Below are 10,612 nucleotides of genomic sequence, written 5' to 3' on the forward strand. Positions count from 1 at the left end.
CAGATGAGAGCGAGAATTCGAGCGTATCGATAGAAATGAATGGGATTCTTTCCCCCTCAGTGAGAGGAGGTATTTATAGGTGTTTGAGGACCTTAGGAGGGTCCTTTGTCGACCATGTGGGACTAGGGGCGCGCGCATTGTCAAGAGGAGGCGCGCAGCCTTCGCGCGGCGCGCGGGATGCACCGCTCTGCGCGCGGCACGATCCTAGCCCGGAGCGGTGCGCGTCTGGCTGCTTCTTCGCGGGCTTTCGTGGGCTTTCGTGGCCTTTGTTCTATGGGGCCCGTTGGGTCGTTTGGGCTTCGAATATTGCGCGTGCAACACGAAAATATCTATTCGACGAGTGTGGTTTGATTCGAGGAGCGATGCTCAACCTGAGGAGACCGACCTAGGGCTCGACTCGAGAAGAATATCCCGTGGTTCCTTCCGAGGAATGAAACTCGACTCGAGTAGAACGACTCGACTCAAGGAGCAAAGCTCAACTTGAGGAACACGACTCGACTCGAGGAGCGAAGCTCGACTCAAAGGATCGAGAGTCTCGGCGTGATGGTTTGCCGGTGACTCGTGCTGGAAGGCTTGCCGCTCTTCAGGACCTCCGGCCTGACCATCGGCCCTTTGATAGGCGTGTCTTCTTGGCGTTCCGGGTTTACCGAAAACGACCGACAACACCATGTAGGCGTCTTAGGTGCGTCACGAGGGACGACTTAGTTGCGCCATGTAGGCATCTTACGTGCGCCATGTAGGCATCTTTGGTGCGCCATGTAGGCATCTTACGTGCGCCATGTAGGCGTCTTAAGTGCGTCACGAGGGACGACTTGGTTGCGCCATGTAGGCGTCTGTCGTGCGCCATGTAGGCGTCTTAAGTGCGCCATGTAGACGTCTTAGGTGCGTCACGAGGGACGACTTGGTTACGCCATGTCGGCGCCTTACGTGCGTCATGTAGGCGTCTTAAGGTCCTTGTTCCCATTTGTGTTCGGGTTGAGACTTAATAATTTGTTTTGGTGGAGCGTGTTTTCTTGAGGATTTCCTTACTGTTGCTAGCCCTCTAAGTTTTACTTTTGATAACCGGAAAACTTTTATAAAGCGGATTTTGAAAGGGAAATCTAGAACTTTATTATGATTGTCAAAAATTTAAAATCCTAAAACATTGGCTCGCATGCCTTATTGAAAATGGGAAATTAAAGCAATAAAACGGGGGAAATGCCAGCAACTAGTAATACTGCCTCAAGTGTTCTATGTTCCACGGGTGGCGGATCGGAGTTTCGTCCGTGTGTTCGATGTAGTAGATACCGTCATGTATGACTTTGCGGACTCTGTAAGTTCCTTCCCAGTTTGGGCCGAGGACGTCGGCGCCTTGGACTTGGGTATTCTGAAACACCCGCCTGAGTACGAGGCTCCCGACAGCAAAGGTTCGTCTTTTTATTTTTGGAGTTATAGTACTTTTCGACCTTGCGCTTCTGTGCAGCGAGGCGGTTAAGCGCTTGTGACCTCTTTTCGTCGATTAAGTCCAACTCTAGGCGCATGGCCTCGTCATTGTTTTCTTCGTTGAATGTCTCAACTCGGAACGTGGGGATCTCGGTTTCGATCGGCACCACGGCTTCGATCCCGTATGCGAGGGAGAACGACATCTCACTGGTGGCGTTTTGGGCGGTCGTTCGGTAAGCCCACAGGACGAATGGTAGATCTTCGGCCCAGGCACCTTTTCTGTCTACAAGCTTCTTTTTAAGATTGCTCTAAATAGTCTTGTTGACTGCCTCGACCTGGCCGTTGGCCTGCGGATGACGCGGCGAGGAGAATGTCTTGCTGATATTTAGTTGATAGCAGATATCTCTTACTCGCGCGTTATCGAATTGTGTACCATTTTAGGTCACAATCGAGACAAGGATGCCGTGCCTGCATATGATGCTTTTCCAGATGAAGTTCGTCGTATTTGCTTCGGTTATTCTGGCGAGTGGCTCAGCTCTATCCACTCGGTGAAGTAGACTATGGCAATTATGGCGTACTCATATTGTCTTTGCGCTCTAGGGAGTTTGCCAATAATGTCCATACCCCATTTAGCAAAGGGTCGCGGGACAATGATGCTACTAAGTGGGGTCGGCGGCTGTCTCGGGATTTCGGAGAAGCATTGGCACTTGTCGCAGCGCCTCGCCCATTCACAAGCATCACTTTTCATGGTAGGCCAGAAATAGCCTTGTTTAAGCGCCTTGAGTGCGAGGGAGATTCCAGCGGCATGATTCCAATAGATGCCCTCGTGTATTTCGCGGAGGACCTTGGTCGACTCGACGGTATTGAGGCATCGGAGCAGCGGTGTTGAGTAACTGTGCTTATAGAGTATGTCATCTCGAAGCGAGTACTTGGATGCTAATACTCTCAACTTATCTGCTTCTTTGCGGTCTTTGGGAAGTTCCCCTCTTCGCAAAAAATCGATAATTGGGTCCATCCAGGTAGGCTGAGACACAACCTCTATAGCCCTGACTTCATCTCGGGAGACAGATGGCCGTGGAAGAAATTCGATGGGTAAGGTTCCCAATCCGTCTTCGTCGATGCCAGATCCAAGGCGAGCACGTGCATCAGCCTCTGAATTTTGTTCTCTCGAGATTTGGAGAATCTCGATCCAAGAGAAGGCATCGAGTTAGGAGTTTGTCTTTGCGAGGTAGGCAACCATATTAGGTTCCTTGGCAGTGTAATCTCCTTTAACCTGGTTCACGATCAACTGCGGGTTGCAGTGTATCCGCAGGTTCTTTGAGCCGAGCTTTTTTGCTAGCTCTATCCCTACAATGAGGGCTTCATACTCGGCCTCATTATTGGAAGTTTGGAAGCCGTAGTGGAGGGCATATCTATCTTTTCCCTGTCGGGGTTAGTCAAAATGATTCCGGCGCCAGCCCCCCAAGCATTAGATGCTCCATCTACATGTAACTCCCAGATGGGACCCATTGGGTCAATCTTTCTTTTTCGCGTCGTCGCGTTATCGGTTAACTCTTTTTCGCTTTTCCCACATCGGGAGTGTAGGAGAATTCTGCCACAAAGTCGGCTAAGGCGTGACCCTTTATAGCCGCTCTTGGGTAGAACTCAATCCCTTACTCGCTCAATTCTTGGGACCAGATCGCCATGCAAGTCGATGTTCCCTTTTGAAGAGCTTTACCGATCGGATGCTTAGTTCGCACCACGATGGGCTGAGCTTGGAAATACGGACGCAGCTTCTTGGCTGCCGTCACGAGAGCCAGAGAAAGTTTATCTATCTCGGTGTAGCACGTTTCCACGTCGAGTAAGGCTTTGCTCACATAGTAGATTGGCCACTAGACCTTATCTTCTTCTCGGACAAGAACGACACTTACGGCTCTTTCAGAGACGGCGAGATATACGTATAGCACCTCGCCCTCTTTTGGTTTGGAGAGGAATGGTGGGGACCCGAAGTAAGCCTTCATTTCTTGAAAGGCTTTTTCGTATTCATCAGTCCACTCAAAGCCGTCCGTCTTCTTCAGAGCTTTGAAGAACGGTTAACACTTGTCGGTGGCTTTCGACACGAAGCGCGTCAGAGCAACAATTCGACCAGTCAGGCTTTGCACCTCTTTGACTCGTCTTGGAGACTTCATCTCAAGGAGTGCCTTGATCTTTTTGGGATTTGCCTCTATCCCTCGTCGGCTGACGATGTATCCAAGGAATTTCCCGGATTCAACCCCGAACACGCACTTGTTGGGGTTGAGTTTCATTTTAAATCGGCGGAGGATTGTGAACATCTCCCTTACGTTGTGTACATGATTAGTTTCCAGTAGGCTTTTAACGAGCATGTCATCAACGTACACTTCCATGGTCTTGCCGATTTGATTGGCGAAGATTCGATTAACCAAACGTTGGTATGTTGCTCCCGCGTTTTTAAGGCTGGAAGGCATGACCTTATAACAGTAAAGACCTCGATCGGTGACAAAAGTTGTCTTAATTTGATCGGGCTCATGCATTCGAATTTGGTTACAGCCCAAATAGGCGTCCATGAAGCTGAGGAGTTCATGGCCAGCCGATGTCGTCGACCAGCTGTTCGATGCGCGGGAGTGGGAAGCAGTCCTTAGGGCAGGCTTTGTTAAGATCTTTGTAATCTATGCAAATACGCCACTTCCCATTAAGTTTTTTTCACTATTACCACGTTGGCGACCCACCTGGGGTATTAGCCTCTCGGATGAAGTTTGCGGTGAAAGTTTCTCGCCCTCTTCATTTATGGCCAGGTATCGTTCTAGATTAAACGTTCGTCTAGCCTGCACTTTTTCGGCGATCTTTGGGTCGTCATTTAATCGGTGCACTATTATTTCGAGATCAATCCCGGGCATATCCGCATGAGTCCATGCAAACACATCCTTGAATTCCCGGAGGAAGGCAGCGAGTTAATTCTTGATGGCGAGTGGAAGTCGGGTGCCGATCTTTACAACATCCGGGACGGGCCAACAACATTTGATCTTGCAATGAGTTGGCCTCAAAATAACACTCACTCTTTTGATGTGATCGAACTAGGCCAATCAAGCCCGTTATGGCGTATTTGGGCCGTGAGTTTAAGGATTTGAGAATTAAAAGTATTGCTGATAAAAATAGAAGTATTATGGTGAATTTTCAGTGAATATCTAAATTTAAAGTATAGTAAATAGGATACTTATTATTTTCAAACTTTTGTACATAGTTCATTTTTTAATTTATAGACTATTTTTATTTATTCTAAATAAATTGTAAATATAAAAAAGATTAAAAAAAAGGTGTAAACAATAGAATAAAAAAGTCAAACATGATTGTAAAGAATAATAAAATACTGCAAAAATAATATATAAAAAGCCTATTTGGTTTCAGGTAATACTAATTACATTTATGAGAATCTCATTGATTATCTTATTTGGTGTGAGTTAATGCTAAAATGAATTTACAAGAATATGATTAATTAGGTAATGAGATTACCTTAAAATGAGATAGTTTTAGTACCACAAAAAATATGTTATTAAGATTACCAATTCATGAGAATCTTTATTTATTTTATCTATGTTATTATTTGCCTAAATTATATAGGTACATGTTTTTTATATTTATATGTTGTCTTTATGTATACATGCATCAAAGTAATGTAGATAGATGTATATTACTAACTAACGAACTAACTATATATATATATATATATATATATATATATATATATATATATATATATATATATTATAAACCGAAATTATATATGCGTAGAACGTTATATATATTATAAGTTGAAAATTATATACAATAATTGAAATTATATATAACTAACTAAAAATTATATATATATATATATTATATATATATACGTAGATACCTATATACGTATATATTACTAACTGTATAAAAATATATATAAATATTGTATAATAGATACGTATCTATACATTTACGTGTTTAAAATATATATATATATATATATATATATATATCATATTATTAATTTTATATGTCAATTTATTTTTTTCCTTTCTATGTTTTGTGATTTTTTATACCCATATTCAATATATTTGTTTCAAGTTAATTAGTGACAATTTTTTTCCAAGACAATTTTTTCTTTCATTTTATATATTGTTTTTCAAATTTAATGATTTTTATATTTGTATTTTTTTTTGTCTATTTTATAAGACGTTTTTATAAATAATTATAAGAATATATTTACTTATTTTTTGTGGGCCATGTGGCTATCTAATCATTTTAAAGTTTGAGTTTGGTAATATAGTTCAACTTTCTAAATTTGAGACAAAATAGCCAAAATTTGATAAAAACCCTCAAAATACTCTAATTCACACAAATACGCGCATACACATCAATCGACAAAAAGAAACCCTAAAAAAAATTCAATCGTCGTCTCGATCGATCGCCGTCGTCGTCTCGATCGATCGTCGTCGTCGTCTTCTTCCTCTCTATTGGAACCTCCGACGAGCTCTGAAGTCAAGGAATAATTGTCGCTGAGTCGTCGTCCTCCCTGAAATCCAAATCGATGGGTTCTTCGATGTCAAAGGTCCATCACTTCCCCCTCCTTCAAACTCGCATCTATGGTGGCTCCAGCGAAATTTTGGCGCCGCGGAGTGGGAATCGTCTTTCTCTAGCGTGACAAGGGTTTGACTGAGGTCTATGGTGGCTTCCTCGTCCTCATCTCTCGCGTCTATGGTGGCTTCCTCGTCCTTGCCGTCCTCGTCTCTCTGGGGATGGTTGAGATCGATCGGACGGTGGAGAGTTTGAGGCTTCTCTGGCGACAGATTTGTCGGAGAGCTCTGGCGCGGCAGCGTAGCAGAGGTGCCAAACAGAAAAATGACGTCTTCTTCTTTTTTTTTTTTTCTTCTTCTGGTTTATCGAATAGTGGATTAAATTTTTTAAAAGAAGGATTAAATATTTTGACATCTTCTTCTTTTTTTTTTTTCTTCTTCTGGTTTATCGAATAGTGGATTAAATTTTTTAAAAGAAGGATTAAATATTTTGACATCTTCTTCTTCTTTTTCTTCTTCTGGTTTATCGAATAATTGATTAATACAGAAAGTGCAGTGGATTAAAATTTTGAAAACTTAAGTTTATTATTTTGAAAATAATAAAGAATATATTAGTACTTTTACATTAAAAGTGACTAAAATTCACTAACTGTTGTCGCACGAAAATGAACAACTATTTAAAGCTTCGGGCGGTTCGACCCAAGGTCGGACCAAGTGGCCGCACCCGAGCCAAAGGTGGGAACTCGAAAGTCAAAAGCTGGGTTTTCTCCAACCTATGCACTTCTCAGAGGAGAGAAGAGTTGAGGAGGAGGAGTGACCGTGCCTTTTGTGTAGGCTGCCTACGTACCCGTGTGAATATGGATCAAGTCAGAACGTAGTTCAAGGCGTATGTAACGCTAAATGAGGCGCGGAGCCTGGAGGGTATGCTCGACAGAGGAGGCGGGGCGCGGAGGAGTCCTTGGCCCGCCTCAAAACTCTGGGATCGAGTGACCCGAGAGAGAATGTGCGTTTTCTCTCTTTTGGAGATGTGGGAGACTCTAAGTCAAGAGTTCCTTGTCGTGGCGGAGCTTCCGGACGCGTAGGCGTTTTCCAGTCGGAAATGCAGGACGTGTAGGCAATTTCTTGTCAGAAATGATAGACGCGTCTAGTGTGCTAGACGCGTAGGCGATTTTCAGTCGAAAACCGCAAGAGCACTCGTGGGCTCGGGATTAGTTGTTCGATTGAGAGAGGCGGCGCTCGGGAGTCTCCGGGAGCGCTTCGGAATCTCTGAGAATGAGAAATCGAGGAGAATCCGCTTCACGCCAAGGATGGCATCCAGAGAAGTAGAGAGAAGTCTCAAGTTTCTTGAGAATGAATGGGATTGAATAGGATGGCTTCCCTCTCAATGGGAGGGGGTATTTATAGTGGTTGAAGGGCCTTACGAGGCTCCTTTCTCGTCCATGTAGGACTAGGGCCGCGCGTTCCACCGAGAAGAGGTGCGCAGCGCGCATGCGGCGCACAACGCGCAGCGTGCAAAGTGCCCGCGCCGCGTGCAAACCCTGCCGCGCGCGCGGGGGAGGTTTTTGGATGCGCGCGCGCTCTTGCCAAGGGGCTGCGCGGCGCGCGCCTCCTTGGCCTGGTGCACGGCTCGCTCCACGCGCATCGTGCGCACTTTCTTCGTGTAGCTCACCTCGTGGACCTTTTTTGGGCCTTTGGAGATCTTTGAGGACCCATCCCGTTGGGCCTTTGGGATTTGGGATGTCACGCAAATCGCATGAAGCATGAAAGTCTTTACACGAGGAATCAAGGTCGACACAAGGATTTGCTAATCGACTCGTGGACGCATGAATCAACTCGAGGAGTGAGGCTCGACTCGAGGAAAGTGACTCAACTTGAGGAGTTATCTCGACTCAAGGAGTTATGACTCGACTCGAGGAGCAAGGCTCGACTCGAGGAGTGAGGCTCGACTCGAGGAGAGTGACTCAACTCGAGGAGTTATGACTCGACTCGATAAGCAAGGCTCGACTCGAGGAGAGTGACTCAACTCGAGGAGTTATCTCGACTCAAGGAGTTATTTCTCGACTCGAGGAGCAAGGCTCGACTCAAGGAGAGTGACTCAACTTGAGGAGTTATCTCGACTCGAGGAGCAATGCTCGACTCGAGGAGAATGACTCGACCCGAGGAGAATGACTCGACTCGAGGAGCAAGACTCGACTCGAGGAGAATGACTTGACTCGAGGAGCAAGGCTCGACTCGAGGAGAATGACTCGAATCGAGGAGCAAGGCTCGGCTCGAGGAGAATGACTCGACTCGAGGAAAAAGGCTCGACTCGAGGAGCTGAAAGTTCTAGCGCGAGGACTTGTTAGTGAATCGTGACGTAAGGCTTGCCGCTCTTCAGGACTTCCGGCCTGACCATCGGTCCTTTGAGCGGTGTGTCTTCTCGGCGTTCCGGGTTTTCCGAAAACGACCGACAACATTAGCCCCCCAAGTTCGTCGCTCAGGAGGCTCCTGGCGATGAACTTTTAGTCATTACAGCCGGGTGTTTGACAAAACTTTATTTCCCAAAGCATCGCCGTCGCGAAACCTTTGTGATTACAAAGTATGTTCTCACAATTGCAAGTGCTCTCTGTCTTTTTTTCGTCTCTCTCAATACGAGTGTGTGATCAACACGTGGAGGAGGATCCAAGCGGATTGGAGGCGTAGCTCAACGTGGGCGAGGCGGAGGCGATTGCATCCGTCGCTCTAGCCCCGGAGCAAAGGGGACATGCGCGTGCAAGTAGGGCGTGCGCGCGTGCAGAGGTGGACCGGCGTATCGCGGCTTGTTGATCTTTTGGCAAAGTCCTACCCAAGTCTTTCTTCGATGGCGTTTTTGTTTGATGATATCTTCAGACTGGAGTCCATGGGACTCGACGGTGACTAGCAAGGCGATGATTGTGTAATCGTGACCTATTAGAGAAAGATCATGGCGTCCGTCTTGGCCAGCTTGGAAGGCGATTGCACTTTTGTATTTCGCAAAGGCGTGCTCATTCCGAGGTCTCGGAGACGGAGGTTGATGCTGTGGGCCAATGCTTCGGGAAGACGGAGTGGTATCTGGTGGAAGGCTCTGCCGCTCCGGCGGGCTTTGAGTGCTCCGGGACTGACGCTAGAAATTCGATCACGCATCGAGCTTAAGTCGGTCTCACGGGGGCATCCACCGTTCCGAATTTGGTGGCGCTTCTCCATCTGCGTTCGGAAGATTGACCCTTATTCCCCAGACGTGAGTGCGGGTCTCAGTTGAGGCCTTTGGAGCAGTGTCACTCTGATTCTGGCTTACTTTTCTGCCGATGTGGAGACAGATAGTCTCGGTTGAAGACGTGAAAGGGCATCGTAACGAATAGCGATGTGGACTTCTTCTGTCATGGCGTTTTTGACGCCCACAGGGTAAGTTTCCCTCTGTTTGTCTATTTACTTTGTTTTGCAAACATCTTGGTTTGGCTAACCTGCTCTTCAAATCGCTTCAGGTGCTTGCTCGTGCATCCCGAGGCAAGAAGATTCTACACACGACCTCATTCGTCGCATGAGACTCTTCCAGGATGAGCTTGCTCGAGTGAAGTCCCAGCTAGCTCAGGCCAAGCAAGGTTCTCGCTAATAGGCGGAGTTCGCGAGTTTTCGAGAGCAGCTTCAATTAGCTCGCGTGGAATGGGGAGTCTCCCAAGGTGAGTGTGATCGTGCACAATTGGCGGTGGCAAAGATGGCTGGAGAGTTGACTATGGGGCATCAAGCTCTATAGGTGGCGACTCGATCGACGAAAGTTTTCCGGAGCGAGGTGCGTGACCTTTGATGTTAGTTGAACACGCGGACGGATGAGATGGTTATCATACAGGGCCAGCTTTCCATCAAGCGGGCTGTCTGCGTTCGTATTCCGATTAGCTATGGCATGTCTCGGTAGATACGCGTTTTGTCGATAGTTTTCGACAAGTCTTCTGCCTTCGCAGGGTTTGGCTTTCCTTCCCCTAATAGCTTGGCTTGTTGCCTTTGGGGGTTCGGCCTTAGACGTGCGAATTATTGTATGGTTCTCGTCCTTGTTCTCGAGCGATCGCATCGCTTCCTCCGGGTTAGGACGAGTCTGTCGCGGCTGCGATGATGTGGGTGCCTCGTGTGAGATGGCATGAATTGCGCCTAGTATGGCAGTTCAGGTGTGCCTTGTGGGAGCTTCGAGTGCGTTGTGATTAGTCATCATACGCAGCGCCAGGTAATTCTTAATTCGTTGTTAAATTTTAGTGTTAATCCTTGTTAATTCGGAGGCGGTGAAAGCGAGGGAGGCTATGTGACTCCAGTAAAAAAATCGGAGGTTCGGGACGGATGGCAAATAGACGACGGTGAAGATCGACAATGAAGATCGGCGGAGATGACAATTAATATTATTTACTTTAATAGTTAATAATAACAACCCTTAAAGGTATTATTGGAATATTGGAATGTTATTATAACAAATTGGTTATTTTCCTAAATATGTTAATAGTTAGGCTATAATTTTAAAATAAGGGATGTTTGGACCAAGCCCGCCCTATTTTTTAAGCTTACGAAAAGGGGAATTGTCACTAATAATACCATCAAAATGTGACTTACCAACTTTAGCCCAAAACAAAAAAAAATTGACAAACTAATCACTCACAAATGTAATGGAA

The sequence above is a fragment of the Urtica dioica genome, chromosome 8 (genome assembly GCF_054948205.1).
Source record: "Urtica dioica subsp. dioica isolate 48M chromosome 8, U.dioica_male_clone48M_v1_H2, whole genome shotgun sequence".
NCBI lineage: Eukaryota > Viridiplantae > Streptophyta > Magnoliopsida > Rosales > Urticaceae > Urtica > Urtica dioica.